This window comes from Ailuropoda melanoleuca, chromosome 5 (genome assembly GCF_002007445.2).
Source record: "Ailuropoda melanoleuca isolate Jingjing chromosome 5, ASM200744v2, whole genome shotgun sequence".
In the NCBI taxonomy this organism is placed as follows: Eukaryota; Metazoa; Chordata; class Mammalia; order Carnivora; family Ursidae; genus Ailuropoda; species Ailuropoda melanoleuca.
This window is the reverse complement of record NC_048222.1, coordinates 82,457,080-82,475,951: the sequence shown is the minus strand read 5'-3', so window position 1 is coordinate 82,475,951 and position 18,872 is coordinate 82,457,080. Positions and strand designations below refer to the sequence as shown.

At 46.2% G+C, this 18,872-nt stretch overlaps 1 protein-coding gene across 3 annotated transcripts in view; it reads right to left on the bottom strand.

Moving 5' to 3' along the window:
* Positions 1–16,807, bottom strand: part of GATA4 (GATA binding protein 4) — an 85,371-nt gene extending 68,564 nt beyond the window's left edge. The window contains exons 1-2 of one of the 3 annotated variants that reach the window (XM_034661370.1): positions 16,792–16,807; positions 16,312–16,479 (exon numbers count right to left, since the gene is read on the bottom strand). The gene's annotated coding sequence lies outside the window, so the exon portion shown is untranslated. Of the gene's footprint in view, positions 1–136; positions 198–16,311; positions 16,489–16,791 lie in introns of those variants that run through there. The other 2 variants (XM_034661371.1, XM_019804237.2) reach the window with 2 other exon arrangements.
* Positions 16,808–18,872: the final 2,065 nt, after the last annotated feature.

The following is an 18,872-nucleotide window of genomic DNA, read 5'->3' as shown; positions in this document are numbered from 1 at the left end:
GGCCGCCTCGCTTCCCGCCCCCCGCTCGCCCGCGCGCCTTCCTTCGGGGCCGCGGCTGCAGCCTCGTCCCGGCGCCGGCACCTCCCCGGCGGTGCCCCCTCTCCCGCTCGGCCCGCGCCGGGACCTCCGCTCTTACCCGGTTGGCGAGGCCGGTGCAGGCGTCCGAGGCTGCGGCGACCGCCGGCGCGGCCCCCGGGAGAGGAGTGCCTTTCCCAAGCGAAGGGGCCGCGCCCAGCGAGGCGGGACCGCCGCCACAAGTCTCAAAGGCAACACAGTTTAGGAGGCAAGTGGTCCGTTTCAAGGCGGTCACGCCGCGCGTGAGAGGAGAAAAGTCAGGGCGCTGGCGAACATGCCATTTGAGTTCATTAGACATTCATATAGTGATAGGTAAGAAGATAGGGAGATTTAAAAAAAAAAAAGTAGGTACATCTCCATGTAAAGACGGTAATGTTCCCACGTGGCATTCCCCCCCATGTTTGTACACTTACTTTCTAATTGAGCAAGTATTCTTTTTATAATAGCAAAGGCACTTCACTTGCCCTCCTTGCGATATGATCGAGCTTAGTTCATTCTCATTGCCTCCCGGCTCAATTTCTCCCAGTTCCTCCTTCCTCCATCTTTTTTTTTTTATGTTTTTTTTTTAAGATTTTATTTATTTATTCGACAGAGATAGAGACAGCCAGCGAGAGAGGGAACACAAGCAGGGGGAGTGGGAGAGGAAGAAGCAGGCTCATAGCGGAGGAGCCTGATGTGGGGCTTGGATCCCATAACGCTGGGATCACGCCCTGAGCCGAAGGCAGACGCTTAACCGCTGTGCCACCCAGGCGCCCCAACTTGCTTTGCCTCCTTTTCTTCCCACTGCCCTTTCAGAATAAGAAAGGCTGCCTGGCTATTAGGTGAGCGTCTGGCAGGCTGCAGAAGAGGGGCAGGTTGCTTTAACTCTCCTGTCTTCTAGTGAGAGTGCCCAAGGCCACCTTCTCTGTCGGTGACACGAATGTGAGGATTGTGGAAGTAATACCTGAAAAGCACCTTCAGTTAATGAGAATTAAAGGAGTTAACCAACACTGGAGACAACTTAACCCCAAGAGCTAAGGGGCACAAGCTGTTGTCTTCCCCACTTTGAGGCAGGGGCTAGCCTGACAGGTAAAGGGCCCAAATTCTGCATTAGGTGTGACCTAAGAACTGGATAACAGGTAGTCTTTTCTCTGGGTCACAGTAGAGAGAGTGGAGATTGGTGTAGCCCAAGAAACTCTTTGGAGAATGCAGCTTAGGACAGGAAGGTCAGGGTCTAGGACCCAGGTGGTGGAAACTCATTGATCTGGGAGTCCAGAGTCCTGGGTTCTAATGTGACAACTGCCTACCAGTGAGTGACAGGACTGCAAGCAAATCACTTAACTTGTCCAAGCTTCAATTTCCTGTCTGTAAGATGAAGAGACTGGACCCCTTCCTACAGCAATATTTGTACCGTAGGGGGCCTCCTGAAGTCGATATCACCAAATCATACCATTCTGTGCCCCTCCAAGAATTGATACCAAGAGGCTCGTTCTCTGATCCTGCACATTTGAGGGGTGGGTATGCCAGGCCTTTAAGTCTGAGCCTAATCTTAGCCACAGATAATGAGTGTGTTGAGCGAGGAACCCAAAATATGAGGCCCTTCTGAGTGTGTATGATAAAAGGCTTGGACTGCAGATGAAAACTTCAATCCATTTACTAGGCAAACATTTATTGAGTAACAGCTAATACTGGGCACTTACTATATGCCAGGCATGGTACCAAGTCTGTTGCATGGATTGATTAGCTCATTTATCCACACAATCACTCTATTTCCCCCATTTTACGGATGAAGAAACTAAGTCACAAAGCTCACAAAGCTTGATAGGTAACAGAGCCAAGATGCACAGGAGAGTAGTTTGCCTTCAGAACCCAAACACTGCCAATAGGAACAAGGCACTGGTACTGTGAGGGACACAGAGGGGAAAAAGCAAGGGCTTTCTTCTTATATATCCTCCTTTAAAATTTTTTTTAAAGATTTTATTTATTTATTTGACAGAGATAGAGACAGCCAGCGAGAGAGGGAACACAAGCAGAGGGAGTGGGAGAGGAAGAAGCAGGCTCACAGCAGAGGAGCCTGATGTGGGGCTCGATCCCATAACGCTGGAATCACGCCCTGAGCTGAAGGCAGACGCTTAACCGCTGTGCCACCCAGGCGCCCCCCCCCTTAAAATTTTTAAAAAATAGTTAAGACTTCCATTCCCAGAATCAATCCCTTTCCTCCCTCTGGTTTCACGTCTAACACATTGTATTTCAGCTCACTATTTCCACATGTCTGCCTGTCTCCACATCCCCCTCTCCCAAATTCTACTCTTTTGGAGGGCAGAAAGCCGATATTTGATATCTTTGTATTTTCAGTAGTTCCTAACAGGTAGTGGATGTTTTATGAAGTTTGTTGAGTTGAACTGGGAAAATTGGAGTTCCAGCTTGTCGTCACATGGTGTAAAATCTCTCTCCTTCATGACTGGAGAAGTGAGACTGAGTGTGAACATGGAAAAACTCACGTGCAGAGATGCCATGTGACGCCTCACCAGCATCTCAGCTCCAGTGCACCTGTTGGTGGGGTGACTGTGGTTCCACGTGTGTACCTTTGGATCAGTTACTGATCACAGGACAGCCTCTCTCTGACACTGACATCGATGTAGTGTGCTGGAGTTGCCAGGGACCTCAGGGATTCTGGTCCAATCCACTCATTTAATAGATGCGGCAGTAAGGACCCAGAAAGGGATACAGACTTATCCAGGATCACACAGCTACTTCAGTGACAGGGCTGGGAGCTCTGGGACACTGGTCGTATACCCTGTTCTTCCATTTCAACATGCTGCTGTAGGAACTGATATCTCCCCTCTATAAATCTGAACCCCAAGGCCACGTTTTCCTCACCCTGATACAATCACCAGGGTGAGAGGATTAGCGATAAGGCAGCCCTGAGCTCTGGGGTAGTCTGGGAACCTGGTTAGCACTGCGGGCCCGCCCTTTGCAGGAAGGTGGAAAGAGTGAGCCTGGCTCAGCCCTAGTGGGGACAGTTGGGGGTATGAGGATGTGGCCCAGGGTCTCAAAGAATCACAGATGTTCACAACTGTAGTCATTCCATGCTCCTCTTAGACTGAGGGTAAACCAAGCCAAAAGGGGCACTCGATACATTTTACATTTCCAAACTGAGTATCTTCCAAATAGCCTGTGGACTTATAAATATTCCAGGCTTCACAATAAAGAAAATAAGACAGCAAAGTTAGAGGGCATATCATGGGCAGGGTTCTGGACTTTATCGTTGTTTTGACTCTCACCATTTCATAGGGTGATCCTATGTTCCAGTTTATGCCTGCTATCCTGGGCAATTATTAGTAGCCCACATAATCAATTTGTCACTTGAAGTCTCTGAGCCTCCGTCCCCCATCTACAAAGTAAAGGGTTTTGAGTAAATATCTTTCTTTTTCTTTTCACTGGAAAATGCTTCAATTGTATGAATGTGAGGCTCCAACGGAAGCCTAGTAGCTTCTTTTTGTCTGGGCAGCTGAGAGCAAAGTCACGTATGGATTGGTGATTGCTGTTAATGACATTGAACTTTGGGCTTCAGGCTCACCATTGAAAAACTGGGATTGATTAAAAATAATAAAATAAACCAGACCTTCTGAATAACTTGTGAGATTCTAGAGCTCACCTCCCAAATAAGCAAATCATGTCAATTTTATTCATTTTTGGCATATGTTACAAATATCATAACTGCTCTTGGCCCCCTATGAGTCCTTCTTCCATCTCTCCATCAGTATGTTTGTATTTAATATCTAGCTAAAGGAAGAGACAGGATTTTTTTATTTGGTTCTTAACTGGGGTAATCAATTCACTGTCTCATGTTTTATTTTTGTTTTTTTCCCTGCCCATGACGTTTCCCAACCCCATTTTCATGATAAAGAAATGGTATTGGGGACAAGGTTGTGGCAAGGCCACCTCCTCAGTGTGCTCCTTGTTGTGGCTACCCCAGCAGTCGCAGTCTCCCCTCTCCTCCTGTTCCCATGTAAACATTCCTCTTATACCCACTGACTCTTCCCTTCGAGAAATTCAAGCTCATGTGTAAATGTGTGGGTGGGCTTTATTCTGTCACTTCATTAAGCTTAAGAAGTCCTTGATAGCTGGAATAGTGTTTAGTAATTCTCCAGATCACCTACAATGCCCTGCACATAGTAGGTGCTCGGTACATACTTAAAAGAATGAGTTAATGCTTGGAGAAATCTAGAGACCGAATCTGGAGTTCTGTATAAGAAATTGCCTATTTGTGAAATGCAAAAATTTGCCTCAATTTCTTTCTTTTTTCACATTTCAGGAGACCTCAGGCACAGCCACATGGTACATGTATGACTTAGTAAACCACTTTATTTTTTACTGTTTTGATCTCATGTGTGCGGGGGCTCTTAAAGTGCTATTTGCTTCACTTTATACCTTGCACCTTGGAGAGGCTGGATGATAAATGGGAGATGAATAATTCCTTATTGCTAATTATCTGCTAAATCTATAAACTAGTGTCAGCATTTACTCAGTTGGGTTTAAAGCTATGTCTGGTATACTTATTAACCTGCTTAAAATAAGCCATAAAAATGGGCTTGGTAGGCAGTTTTTTAAACTAATTTTTAAAAATCACATTGATCATTTTCCACTAACTCGTGGGGTGACCTTTGGCAAATCACTTAACCTCTTTGGGCCGCACCTGCAGAATGAAGGCAGTGGGGGGGGGTGATGCGGGTGTGTTAGATCAGCTTGAAGAGCCTTGCAGCTCTGTTATTCCTTGATTCCATGATTTTCAAATGAGGAAATTAGGGGATCCTGATAACACCTATTAGAGCAATTACAAATCAGTTCATACGGACTATCTCATGAATCCTTGGCGTATCCCTGGCAGTGGGGGAGGCAGCACTTAGTAGTTAGACCAGGGCATTTTCAGTTGTATTCTGTTACTTATTAGTGCTGTGACCTTTGGCAATGCAACATTTCTGAGTCTCAGTGTCCTCATCTATAAAATGGACAACATACTCCAACAATACGCTGATTACTCCATAGAGCAATCAAGTGTGAAGATCAAGTGTGACATATATCTAAAAACACTTTCATAAATGTTATTCACTGTCCCCAAATTTTCATATGAGAGGACCATTCCAGGTACTGTTTGGTTAGTCGGTTTGTAGCAGGGCCAAGGGAAGGATTGTTTGACTTCTCTTACTCTACTTTGATTACATATTGAAATTATTTAAAAATGAGATTACATAATCTTTATATAAAGAATATATAAAGGTTGAGTCTTCAAGAAAAACCTGTGTCTGATGGGACATTTCTGGGAATGCTAACAGGCATAGCGATAGGAAAATCATGTCTTACTGGCCTACAGACTTAGGAACTTCCAGCTAGTAGAAAATAAAGCGTTTTCCAAAGGTTTTGAAAATATACACCCTTCCCAGCTCTGGTTCTCCGCACGTCTCATACCCCTTGGTTTGGGATGCATCCTGGCCATGTCAAGAGTACATATGGTCTGCCCAAGGCTTTGAGTTTGATTCCCTTCAGAGATGTGCAGAGAAACCAGTTGTTGCTGAGGATTTTTGTCATAGACAATTCAGTCAGCAGAAGTGCCTGGAACGTGCCCCTATGAGAATCAGTCTTCAAGACAGTATTACATGTCTGTACAGAGCAGGGGGGTAGCAAATGTGACATAAAGATAAATATGGTGCCTGACTGGGTCCTGCTTGCCTTATAGAGGAGAAGGGCAGAGAATTAACAGTCTACAAAAACTGTAATTCTACAAAAACTAGACTTCTGTGGTTCTATCAAAATTCTATTCATATTCCTTTACCACCAACCAGCCAACTGAACAAATATACAAAGGCTGACCTCAATGTTTAAAAAAAAAAGTATAGAACGTAGAGAAAGAGAATAGGAGTGGTATTTTAAGTCTGTATTTCCTACCATACTCAGACTACAATTTTTATTTGCTAAATGTTAATTTACTAATTAACAAAATACTGACCTTTAGCTCGATGTTACTTTTATCTTCTGTTGACCAAATGTGTTACATTAACTTAAAAATCTCAGTGACAGGTCTTTTGAAACTTCACTAAGGTTTAATATACTTTTTAAAGATTTTATTTTTAAGGAATCACTATATACGAAGCATGGGGCTCAAACTTATAACCCTCCTCTCCCCCCCATATCTAGAGTCACGTGCTCCACCCACGGAGCCAGCCAGATGCCCCCAAGTTTCCCTAAGTTTATGGTGGGATTTTGTTTCTTTTTGTTACCATTCTCCCCCCAACCCCATCTCACACTCTGCTTATAAAGGGGGAGGAAAGCAGCCTTCATCTTTATAATAAACTGCTACTCCTTTCTCTACAAATTAAAACTATTTCAGTTCAATAGTGGCACCTGACATTCATTAAAACTTGTCCCGTAATTCATTTGGTCTTCAGTCCTATCCTTAGAGGCTAACTTTCTTGCTTCCACAAAGGTCTTTTTTTTGAACACCCTCTCCAGCTTTTGGGCCACCACGAAAGGTCTGTCTTCCCTCCCCTGTCCAACCTCTCCTCCCCTTCTCCCAGATTGCAATAATCAGCTTTTATTTGCAGCTGGACCAGCACCTGGCCTTACATTCCAGCACATCCTTCTGCCAGCAAAGGGAGTTTTGAGAAGAGGAAAAGTTACAAGAACTTAGACTATTGTTTTCAATTTCAGAAACACTCAAGGTTACAAGTGAAATTCTGAGACAATCTGGACAGCTGTGAAAACATTTTCTAAAGGGGGAGGGGAGGCCTCTTTGTGGAAAAATCACTCCTACCAATTGTAAATGTCTTCAGCCAGGAATCAAGAGTCCAGGACTATTCTTGGAGTTTGAGTGCATTGAGTTTTAGGAAGGCTACAGCTGAATTCTCTAAAGTGGATAAGCTTTTGTGGTAAGCACAATAGTCATGAAATCTTAGGAAGAGACATATCTGGGATCTGATCAGTCCTCCCCACCCCTCTCAAAACATCTCTTTTTCTAATTTCAAAGAAACAGGAACTCATTGTAGTTCGTTTGGAAAATACAGGAAAGCATATCAAGGAAAAAGAAAGTCTATTCCTCCCCACATCGCCCAGAAAGAACCACTGACTTTAGTGCTCTTCCTTCCCCCACCTCTCTCCACCAGTTTCACACTGTATAGTGTTTTTGCTATCTACCTTTTGTTTTTTAAAAATATGAGACATTTCTATGTCATTAAATATTTTTTAAAGATTTTATCTATTTGTTAATTTGAGAGAGAGAGAGCAAGTCCTTGCGAGAGCAAGCGCAAATGTGGGGGAGGGAGAGGCACAAGCAGACTGGGCCCTAAGCATGGAGCCCAGCCCCATGCAGGGCTGGATCTCACTAACCCAGACATCATGACCTGAGCTGAAACTGAGAGCCCAAGGCTGGCTCAAGGGACTCAGCCATCCAGGCGCCCCTCTATGTCATTAAATATTTTAAGGACACAGTGTGATGGCTACATTATGGGTTTTGCGTTATGTAAATAAACTCTTACTGTTCAGAGTTCATGTTATTTTCTACTTTTTGGTATAAGAAATAGAACTTTGATGTATCCTTGTCACATTGACATAAACTTTGGTAAGTAGAGCACCTTGTTAACCTCTGAATATTTCCTTGGGGTAAATTTCTATTACTGGAAAAATCGGTCAAAGAATATGAACACTTGTAGGGGTTTGGATCCGTGTTGCAAAATTGCCTTCTAGAAATGTTGCATCCAAAATTTCCACTACCACCAGCAGCACTCAATTTTGATTAAGATAATTTAAAAATATATCTATCGGGGCACCTGGGTGGCACAGCCGTTAAGCGGTTAAGCGTCTGCCTTTGGCTCGGGGCGTGATCCAGGCGTTATGGGAGTTATGGGATCGAGCCCCACATCAGGCTCCTCCACTAGGAGCCTGCTTCTTCCTCTCCCACTCCCCCTGCTTGTGTTCCCTCTCTTGCTGGCTGTCTGTATCTCTGTCGAATAAATAAATAAAATCTTTAAAAAAATATATATATATCTATCAATTTTCAGGTAAATTTCCACTCTTTATCAGACAAATTTAATTTCTGAAGGGCTTTGAAACTTCAGGTAAGAAACAAAACAGCCAAATGAAACCAAGGGGGATACTGATGCTCAAATGAATGAATCACACTGTGAAGATTATTTCAAGGACTAGGGAGAAGTCCTGCCGGTCCTGTAAAATTTTTTTTAATTTAATATTTTATTTCTTTATTTGAGAGAGAGAGAGAGTGCACAGGGGGGAAGGGCAGAGGGACAGGGAGAAGCAGGGAGCCTGATGAAGGGCTTGGTCCCAGGACCCTGGGATCAAGGCCTGGGCTACAGGCAGATGCTAACGGACTGAGCCACCCAGGCGCCCTGTCCTGTAAAGTTTATGAGGATTTCAAAATATGAGAAACTGAAAAAAAAATGTTAAGAAATTTGCCCAAGATAACACAGCCAGTAAGTAGTACAGATGGGATTCAAATCATATTATTATTTTTTTTAAAGATTTTATTTATTTATTTGATAGAGATAGAGACAGCCAGCGAGAGAGGGAACACAAGCAGGGGGAGTGGGAGAGGAAGAAGCAGGCTCATAGCGGAGGAGACTGATGTGGGGCTGGATCCCATAACGCCGGGATCACGCCCTGAGCCGAAGGCAGACGCTTAACCGCTGTGCCACCCAGGCGCCCCCAAATCATATTATTTTAACCCTGGAGTCCAAACTCTTACCACTGACCCAGGGACAATTTGCACTTAGTATCTCATCAAATCTAAAGTTTACAGAGCATACTTTGTCATAAGCTTATTGTCCAGATTGCCTTTTGTAGCCTTTCCGTTTTTAACCAGCAAATGAGAATAATCTCAGATTATCTACAAAGGGAAAGTTTATTTTTGAAGAAGGTGGCTCTTAACTATTGAGAAACACATTCATACATCTTATTTCTAAGATATGCCAGAAATAGAAGAGAAATAACTTACTTGAGATCACCCAGTTTACAGGTGGCTGCATTAGGACTAGAATCCAGGCTCTGGTAATTCTTTGGCTACTGCCTATAGTGTTTTCTTTGCCAGCAGATATCCTCTGTGGGCAAGTGAGGATTGACTAAGGCCCACATAGCCTTAAAGTTTCATGGGGGGGTAGTGTCCAGGAGTGAGGGTCACCCTTCCCAGGAGAATTCTGAATGGGAAGTGGCACGGCTGGGTTCATGGGGTATCCTGGGTTGCAGCAGCATGAGGGACCTAGCACCATGAGCTTAGGCGTGGGCAGGCAGAGATGGTCTCTCAGGGAAAATTTCGGCCAGTCCAGTGAGTCACTTTCAAGGGGAAAACCCAGGCAGGAGTGATTATTACTGAGCCTGTTGAGGGTAGAGACTGTTGCTGGCCTTCTGGGGAGGGGATTCCTGCATTGAATGGTAGGCTGAACCAGATAACCTCTGGGCCCTTCTAGCTCCCGACGTCTCTGATTTGTATGTGTTGGAGTAAAGAAGTGAGCAGTCACGGGACTGGAATAGTTGATTTAGGGTCCCACCCCAGTCGCCAGGGGAGTTCTCATCTTGGGCAAATAATTTAACCTGTCAGTACAAGGCACAATGCCTGGTGCAGAGTAAAGCTTTGTAAATGTTTGCTGAATGAATGAATGAAAGAATGGTGGATGGATTTAAGTCTCCCAAGTCCCAAGGAATATTAGTGAATATGGGATTCTTCCAGTGCCCTTTGATTGGTGTGGAGTTTGAATGAGACAATGTAAAATATATGGAACTTCTCAAAAGGAAACGTGATCCACCGAACCCAAATGGGTTCTAATTCATCCTTATACTGACAATGGGTAGAATTTTATTTACTAGCATCAGGAAGCATACTATGCAGTGGTCAGTTTTGAGTACACACAAAATTCTCTACTTCATTAATCCCTCCTGTCGCCAAATGGGGCAGCTCAAAGCCTCCCAGAACAGGGTGGGGCGGCCAGACCGCATCCCTCCCTCCACTCCCGCCCCGGATAAATGCCGAGGTCTAATGGATTGTTCAAGCTGCTGTCCAGATTAGATAGCGAGCCCCTTCGTTATCGTGGTTGGAGCAAACCCCGGCGGCCACTACGATGAGAGCTTTCTAAGGCAGCCCCGAGAAGCCTGGGGGAATCTAGAGGGCAAGGGAGAGCAGAGAGCTGCTGACAAATCCTGGGGCCCCAGGGCTGTTTCCACATAGCGCCTCTTCTCAGAACTTGCCCTGGACCCTAGATCCTGCCCCCACGTTCATAGCATTTAGGGAAGCAGGGATCCGATGTGGTTTGTGGTCGATAACTACTATCTGCTGAATCCTAGGGTGTACTAAGACAGTAACTCGTAGAATCTTCTTGTCAACTTTCGAGAAGCTAGAACACTTGGACGACCCCCCCCCCATACCAGAGAGATGCGTTTGCACAGCGACTACTACATCAGGAGGGCTGTACGTCTCCTAAGTTTTTGTTATTCTTAAGTTACTGCAGAGGAAGCAAAGCTGACTTTCTGATCTCCCTTCCTAATTCTCCACGGTCAAGTTTCTACCCGCTAATGACCCTGTTTCTTAGGGAAACTTGTCTTTAGAATTTAAAAGTTTCTTAAATAAACCTTAAGTTTTTTTCTTATGAGCTATTTTTTTTTTTGGTCTCTAGTCACTATCTAAAAGTAAGAAGGATCTACTATTTATCAACACTTATAAAAATAAAATTTCATGTATGCTCTAACAACAAATTCTACATAAAACAATGATAAATGCTCAAAATCATTATTTATCTACAAGGATATACTACTTGTTCTATCATTATTATGATAGAACTACTGTGATATAACAGAAAGCAAATAAAATCTTAGCTGGTGAACAAGGAAAAGTTATCTATTTATACCGTATCAATTTCCTGTTAAATCTTGCAGTTAGTGAAAAGCCATAATAAATGGTGTGGCAGGATAAATCATCTGGCTCAGTATGAAATGTTTCTACAACATTAAAAAAAAACCCTGTATCGTGTTTTTTTAGTGAATCAGTTTTGTTAGACATCCACCTAGTCATAGGAAAATGATTTTATAGTGTGCTATTTATTTAGTGGAAATTTAAGACATTTCTTCAAGGAAACAACACAGCTACTGTGTAGTTTAATAGAAATGAAAATAACACGCCAACAGGACGGCTTCTTATTGACCCAACAAGACGTCTTTATCCACTAAGTTCCGCGTATGAGCAGCATACGCAAATTAATGAAAACGAATTTACCACGAGGAGTAAGGATCTAGGATTGGGATGAGAAAGGAGCAAGCGAGACACGGGAAATTTTTGAGGTTGGAACGTGTGTCTGCGAGCATCCCGTAGTCACTAAAGTCAGCCGGGTCTGCAGCTGCCAGGGACCGGGCAAAAGAGAATGGCACGCGGGTTAAAGAAGAAGAAGAAGAAGAAAATTTTGTAGATAAAGAACAAAGTAAGGGGGAGGGATTTTGATTAAGCAAGAAAAGGAAACTCAGGAATTGAACTAGAGGGAGGAGAACGAGAATCAGGGAGGGAGGTGGGGTTGGGTGGGGATGACCGAAGGAAAGAGGAAAACAAGGAAAGTTAAGACAATACTGAACGAATAAAGAAAATCCCTGAGACCCTTGCGTAGGGTGGATGAGGGAGAAGAGCACATCAGAGTATCTAAAGAAAAAGCAGCAGCCATTCCAAACTCCACCTTGCCAAACACCGACCCGCGTGAACGCCGCACCCGGCGCCTGGACACCGCCCCCGCCCACCCCGGCGCGGGCATCTGCTCCAGGGATTGCCGCTACCGCCCCTGAGCTTAGCGAAATGAGGTTTTGGAAGGGTCGGTCGGCAGTCTTCTCTAAGACCAGGAGGACGGTTGTTGGGGAACTGTCGAGTTTGCGGCCAAGAAATGATAAAAAGACAGTGCCCTTCCCCAGGACTCCAGCTTGCCCAGTCCTGGGAATCCAGTGGCTTCTCCACAAGTCCCAGGTCCCGAAGCTTCGAGAAATCTCTGCTTCCGGCCTCCGAGCCCCCGGGGACTGGACAGAAAATACTAAGCCTCTTTGAACGGGGCTGAGAGAGACTCTGAACTCTGTGTCTGTAGCCACTAAGCCCGCGAGCGAGCTTGGGGTGTCATCCATGCACCTTAGTAACCCCCCAAGAAAGGATTGAACCAGTGCCTTGAGGACTGGAGTCGGGTTCGCTGAGACCCTCGGCTAGGGTCGGGAGGAGATATCTCTCTGCGCAGGGATGTTGAAATGTAGAACAGCCTAACTCGGGGGTGCGGTGTGTGTGCGTGTAAGAAATACCCGTTTAGATGAAACTCATACTGTAATTCTTGGCTTGTTCTGGGACCTTACGTGGGCCGTAGCGGCTGGAAGGACAGCAAAGGGAAGCGACTTCGCTAGCCTCCTCGCTGCCCTGACCAGAGGGGGCAGCGGCGTTGGGACAAGCGGGTCCAGGGTCGCGCCAGCCCCCGCACTTGGAAAGGCGCGGGCAGGCGGCGGGTGGAAGCTCTGCGCACCTTCTGCGCGGCTCCCGGGTCCATCTGTGCGTTGAGCATCCCCCGGGCTCTGAGCTCCCCAAAAGGGTCTCCCGCGGAGAGGGCGATCCTGGACGCGTTTTGAGCAGCACCAGGCGCAGGCCCAGAAGTCGCACGACTGATCGAGACCTGGACTCTGCTGTCTGCGGCCTGGGGTTTCACGCCCATTAGCCATGCTCGGGGACGCTGGGTCCCGCGGGGATCCTGGGGCTGGAGACCCGACCCTGGAGACCGCTGGAGCGACCCCTGTCCGAGGTGACCCGGCCTATGTGGCGCCATAATGGTTGAATGCGTTCGAACCAATCTAACCTCGGCCTCGCCAGGAATAGAAATGATAAGAGGAAGTTCCGCTGCAAAGTGGCAAAGAACTCAAACGGTCTAGTTGTTTATTTGCAAAGATCCCCTGGTTCTAGAGCGTGGTGTCGCCCGCTCAGGGTTTCCTCCGAGCCTCCTGTTGCTACAAGAGCCCTCTCCACCACCACCGCCTCTTTCCCCACCTGGCCACTCGGGCTTTGCACGGACGGCTCAGCCAGAGGGACCAGAGATTCGGGACGTTAAACGCACCCGAGGGGAGAACAGCGTTCTTTCGGGGTTCCATCCCAGTTTTCCGCGAGGGCTGCGTACTTCTCGTTGGGGCTTTCCCTTGGGAAGGTCGTTTCTGATGAGGAGTCGTTCAGCAAATGGTTTGAGCCCCTTTTCGGGACACCCCAGCGTTGTTAACTTTGGGTAGAGTAACTTTTCCCAATCTTTCTTGCGTCATGCGAGGTGTGGGAGAAACACCACCCCGGTGTGAAATGAATTTGGAAACTTTTAAGCGCCATCCAAAAGGGCTTAAAACTGACCACTAATTAATATGGTCGTCGTTTTCTTAATTTTTTTTTTTTATTTTAGGGTCAATTCTCTGACTCTCTGAGGGGTCTCTAAAGTTTTATTGAGTGTTCCCCTTATTTGGGAATCTCCATTACCTATCCCCCCTCCTCTGTCCCTTAAAGAAAGTTACTTTTCATTTCCTTTTCCAAACTCTGGACACGGTTAGGACTGTTCGCCCCAGACCCTGCCCATTAAGGCCAGCTCGGGACACTTTCAAGGTCGTCATTCCCGCTGGGCCCTGCTGCGGGGACCCCACCCGGTTTGCTGGGCCGGCTCCCTCTCCCGGGCTGCGCGCCCGCACTGCGGCCCTGGGCTCCCGCCCCACGCGCCCGACTCGGGCGCCCAGATTTGGAACTCAGCAGTTCTCGTTTCCTTTTCATTTCGCCGACAGCCTTAAGGCTGCTGCTCCCTTCTCTTCCCTCCCCTGTCCTTTCCTACCCTCCACCGGAGCCTGACGCCTCCTGGTTTATTGACCTTAGATCGGCTTCGGGGCTTTATCAGGCTGGGCTGAGCGTCCCGCGGCGCACGACCCCCCGCCCCCCAGAGGCGCGGTGGGAGCCCTTCTTAAGCTTTTCTAGAAACCTCTACTTCCTGCCCTATTCGGACTCCGCTCCCAGAACCTACAGAAAAATCGTCTGAATTCTCGTGATCGTGCAGAGAACCGAGGCAGAGCCTTGAGGCCCACGCACATGTTCCTGTGTCGCCCCTTTATCTAGATAAGGCAGGTGAAAGTGCCTCCCTCCCTCCCAATTATTCGGATAATTGTCTCGAATCTCCACTTGGTGCTGTGTTTAGACAGTTGGAGATTGATCGTTTGAATTTCTTCAGCATCTGCCCTACCTCAGCCCTCAATGCCCTCTTCTCTACTGTCCCCAGCCCTAAAACATCTCTGGGCTTACACATACAAACTATAATTTTACATCCTATAAATCACTTGGCAAATATAACTAGGCATTAGAAAGTCATTTGAAATGGATATTTTATTGGGCTTGAGAAATAGAACAGGGATAAAGAGCGACTTATTACCATTTCCTCAATACCAACCTCACAAAACTGTCTTCCCCCCCCCCATTGAACTGGCCAGTGCAAAATCACTTTCACAGACAAATTCTTTAGAAGACAGAGGAAATGTCTACGTCACTAAAAATGAACTGCAATGTATTCTGTAAAAAAAAGTTCATAGATGAGGACTTTCAACTATCCTTTTAACTCTAGGCCGATTTATCCGAATAAGACTAACAGAAACAAAACACTTATCACTACTACTAATAAAAAAGTCAAACGAATTTTGTGATGATAGGTCGTGGGATTCTAGCAGCCTTTCACAGTAAGGTTTTCCTCATTTTCAGATCGGCACTTCCTTAATCTTGTCCAGCTAAAGACCTTTCAATTTCCCTTAATTTTGCGAATATGCAGAAGAGTGAGAATGTCTGCATAGAGGGGGAACGAGGAGGGACAGGGGCGCGCGGGGGGGAACAGGAGCTGGGCAGGGGAAAGATAAGTAAAGCAGACGAGTGTAGGTTTTGAGAACAGCTTTTGAATTCATCCGCTGGAAGCAAGGCTTCGGGAGAGGGGAAACATACCAGAAGGAGCAATTTTCCATTCTCTGCTAGTATTTGTAGTAAGTGCACAGACACCAAGAAACCTTGCACTAAATTCTACCCAATTCCAAAAGAGCACTTGCTTGGTCCTCCTAAGGCTACAGAGTTAAAATAGGCCATTGTCTATTTTCAACCTTTGGGCAAGGGGTGGAAGCTCAGACAACTGGTTGGTTTCCAACTCTTCCAGAGCCTTAGCTGTTCAGTAACGCTACACTGTGGACTCCCAGTCTTCTCATTCACCACCTGTGTCTTCTCAAAGCAGCTCTTCTGTCTTTACCTTTGTCTCTCCTTTTCTTTTGGACGCAGCCCTTTTCTCAGCTGCAAATAAGATTCAAAGCTCATTTGCCCCAACTCTGGATTTAGAGGAAGCAGAGGTCATTTTGACTTGGGTGCAAAGGCGTATGCAAGCAATCTCTTCAAAGCACGAAGTGGGCTTGCAAAGCCCACCTCTCCTCCTCCTTCTCATCACATGCCTGGCTCTAGAACAAATGAAAAATTAAAACCTACATCTAGCCTGGCTGACCCTTGGCCTGTAAATAGGCAAAGAAAAGTATCAGATCCTGAAGGCCATGAGGCCTATTCACTAACTCACCAATAGAGCCAACAGGAAACACTGGTGAGACTTTCTGGCCTGAAAGCATACCAGGCAGGTCTGACATGTGTCAGGAAGGCTTTTCCTAAGCTTTCTCAGGGGGTTCTCAAGACTGAACCTCAGCAGCATGGCCCCCTGGGGGGAAAGCCAAGTGATCTGGGTGTGTTGAAGGGAGCAAAGGCAAGAAGGCCCAGGGGCACCTGGTCAAATCCATTTGATTTTTTGTGAGGTATGTATTTTTCTACTTTTCCTTAGGAGACTGACCATCCCCATCGATTTCTGATTGTTGGAGTGGGAGGCTGAACCCGGAAACAGAGAAACTAAAATGCTACCAAGTTGTGAGAAAGAGAAACAGAAAAAGTGGGAAAGGAAGCCTTGCCTCCGTGGTTTGGCCTGCCAAGAATCTCCTCCTTTCTTCCTGTCCTCAAAGGCCTCTTGCTCATCCTCAGTCACTCACTGGTAGGTCCTTTCCCTCCCCCTTTCCCTCACCTCCCCTCTCCCCACAGTCTCCGACTCTGAGCTCCCGCCGACCTTCTATTCCTTCCGCCCGGTGGCTCCCGGCCCTCCTAGCTTCCTTCTGGCGCCCTGCATCTCCCTCTCTGCCTAGACGGCGGGTCCCCAGGAAGGCCAGGAAAGGACTCACCCATGGTGGGATCGGTGTCCTTGCAGCTCCCCCTGGCCAGGTGCAGCGCAGACTCTCAGGGACGGTCTCCGTCCCTCAGTCTTAGGGATTCCAGGCTGTTCTCAGCGGGGTGGGAGGGAGGCGTTGTGAGCTGCGTCTCCCGGCTCCCTCGGAGCTCCCAGCTTTCCCCTCGGAATTAGATAACAGAAAAAATAGATAAGAGAAGTGGTTCATTAATTCAGCAAGCATTTTTTTTTTTTTTTTGGGTATGCGTACAAGTGGAAGGAAACCCTGTTAGGGAATGTAGCCCTAGTTGGACATTTTTTTAAAAAGTCAATGTTCACAAGTTTCCAGAGATGCTTCCGGAAGGTCACTCAGAACCTACGAAATCACCATTTGTGGGGAAAAGTGCTGACTTCACAGCAGGAGGCTTCTCCACCCCGTCTCTCTCAGAGGCTCGTCCTGCCTTTCTGAGGAGTGGGGCGGGCTGCTTCACATTACCTGCTTAGATGCTGTCCTCTGAGGGTCGAAATCACAGTAACCGCAGCATTGCCTTTCCTGCTACGGCAGTACAAAGTAACATATTTTTTTTTTTTCAAAGCACTTGTTCACGTAGTATTTCCTGGGCTCCTAGCAACAGGAGCAGGTCAGCAGATCCTCTAACAGTATGAGAGAATTGAGACAATGGAGCTCAGAGTGGTTAGAAATGGCCCGTGGCCCAGTCACACAGCAAGGAAGAGGTAAGTGATTAATTGATTCCTCATCTAGCCATAAAGAAATCACTGGATTCTTAGAGTAGGCAGATACCTCAGAATTCCACTCTCCTACCCAGAGCAGGAACCCCCGGTGAAGTGCCTGATTGTCTGTACACTGTTTGAATACTCCCAGTACGGGGAGCTCATCACGCTACATTGCATGGAGGTACAGCTCTCCTAGCCACCACACTTCCGTGTCCCCCAGATGACCCAGGGTTGCGGGGCTGTGCCAGGCACACAGGAAGAAACAGGGAGTGGCTGCTGTGGCCTGATTGGAGGCATCAGGCAAATGAGGGCGGAATGCTACCCTCTCACACCCGGCATGAATTAGGGCGAGTCTCATCTGTGGAGTTGGTATCTCCACAAGCAGTTCCTAAGACGAGAAAGGAGAAACACAACCCCTTTATATTTTAACCTATTTCCCACTTCCCAGAATCCTTACAACAGCCTCCCTGCAAAGTGATTAGAGAATGTGTAAGCGATGACTTTTTTTCCATGTGGAGCCCAGGGAACCTGAAACAGAAAAGGGAGGTGAACTGCCAGAAATCAAAGAGCAAGTGGATGGTGGAAAAGAAAGGAGAGGGATGAAGGCCTGGGAAGAAGGGAAAACGTAAGGGAAATTGAATATTCTCCCTTCTCAGAATTTTCAGTTATGAATGTTTTTGTAAGTGATGAATAAGGTGTCTGTTATTGTTATCTGCCTTTATACTCTTCCCCCGCCAAATAGCTTGTAGAAACTACACCACAGGAAGATTTTAGTGTAAGACTCCCTGTGGTGTCAGATCATTAAAATTCCTAAAGAGTGAGCTGAACAGTATAAGGCCTAGATGCAGAAGCTTGGGTCCACCTTCTTTCTCAGGGGTGGGGTGTCTGTTGTTTCAGGAGAGGACTGCCTTGTTCCCACGTGGCTTTCCTTTATGAACTTCAAAAAAATAATTATGGTAAAATATATATAACATAAAATTTACCATGGGAACCATTTTTAAGTATACATCCTCTTCCCAAGCTGAAACTCTGTCCTCATCGAACACTAACTCCCCNCCCCCCCCCCCCCCCCCCCCCCGCCCAGCTCCTGGCAGCCTCTATTCTCCTGTCTGTTTCTATGAATTTGACTATTCTAGGTACTTCATATAAGTGGAATCATATAACTTATTTCGTTTGGTATAATGTCCTCAAGGTTCATCTGTGTTGTAGCATGTGCCAGAATTTTCTTCCCTTTTTTAAGGCTGAATAATATTCCATTGTATGGATAGACCACTTTTGTTGACCCATTCATCCATGGATGGACATTTTGGCTATTGTGAATAATGTTGCTCTGGGCACGGGCATACAAATACCTGCTTTCAATTCTTTTGGGTATATCATCAGAAGTGAAATTGCTGGATCATAAAACAGTCTATGTTTAATCTTTGGAGGAACCCCTATACAGTTTTCCACTCTTTATGGAGTTCTGATCTGAAATTTGGAGACTAGGTCTCCATCCTTCTAAGTAGCAAAGACCTGGGAGCAGCAACTTCCACTTATCCTAGTTAAGGTTCTATCCAGGGACAGAATGTCCTGCCTGCTCAGAAGTTCATCAAAGAGAATGATTTTACAGTACGGAAGGTCATAGTGCATGAGGTTCTCTTGTGAATTACAGTGGAGCAGAGAGAACACTCACCTCTTTGTTAAAGGATTAAGGGATGTAACTTCGGGCATCAAGTACCTGGGTTGGAATTCCAGCTCTGACATCTTTTTTTTCTTTTTAAGATTTATTTATTTATTTATTTGACAGAGATAGAGACAGCCAGCGAGAGAGGGAACACAAGCAGGGGGAATGGGAGAGGG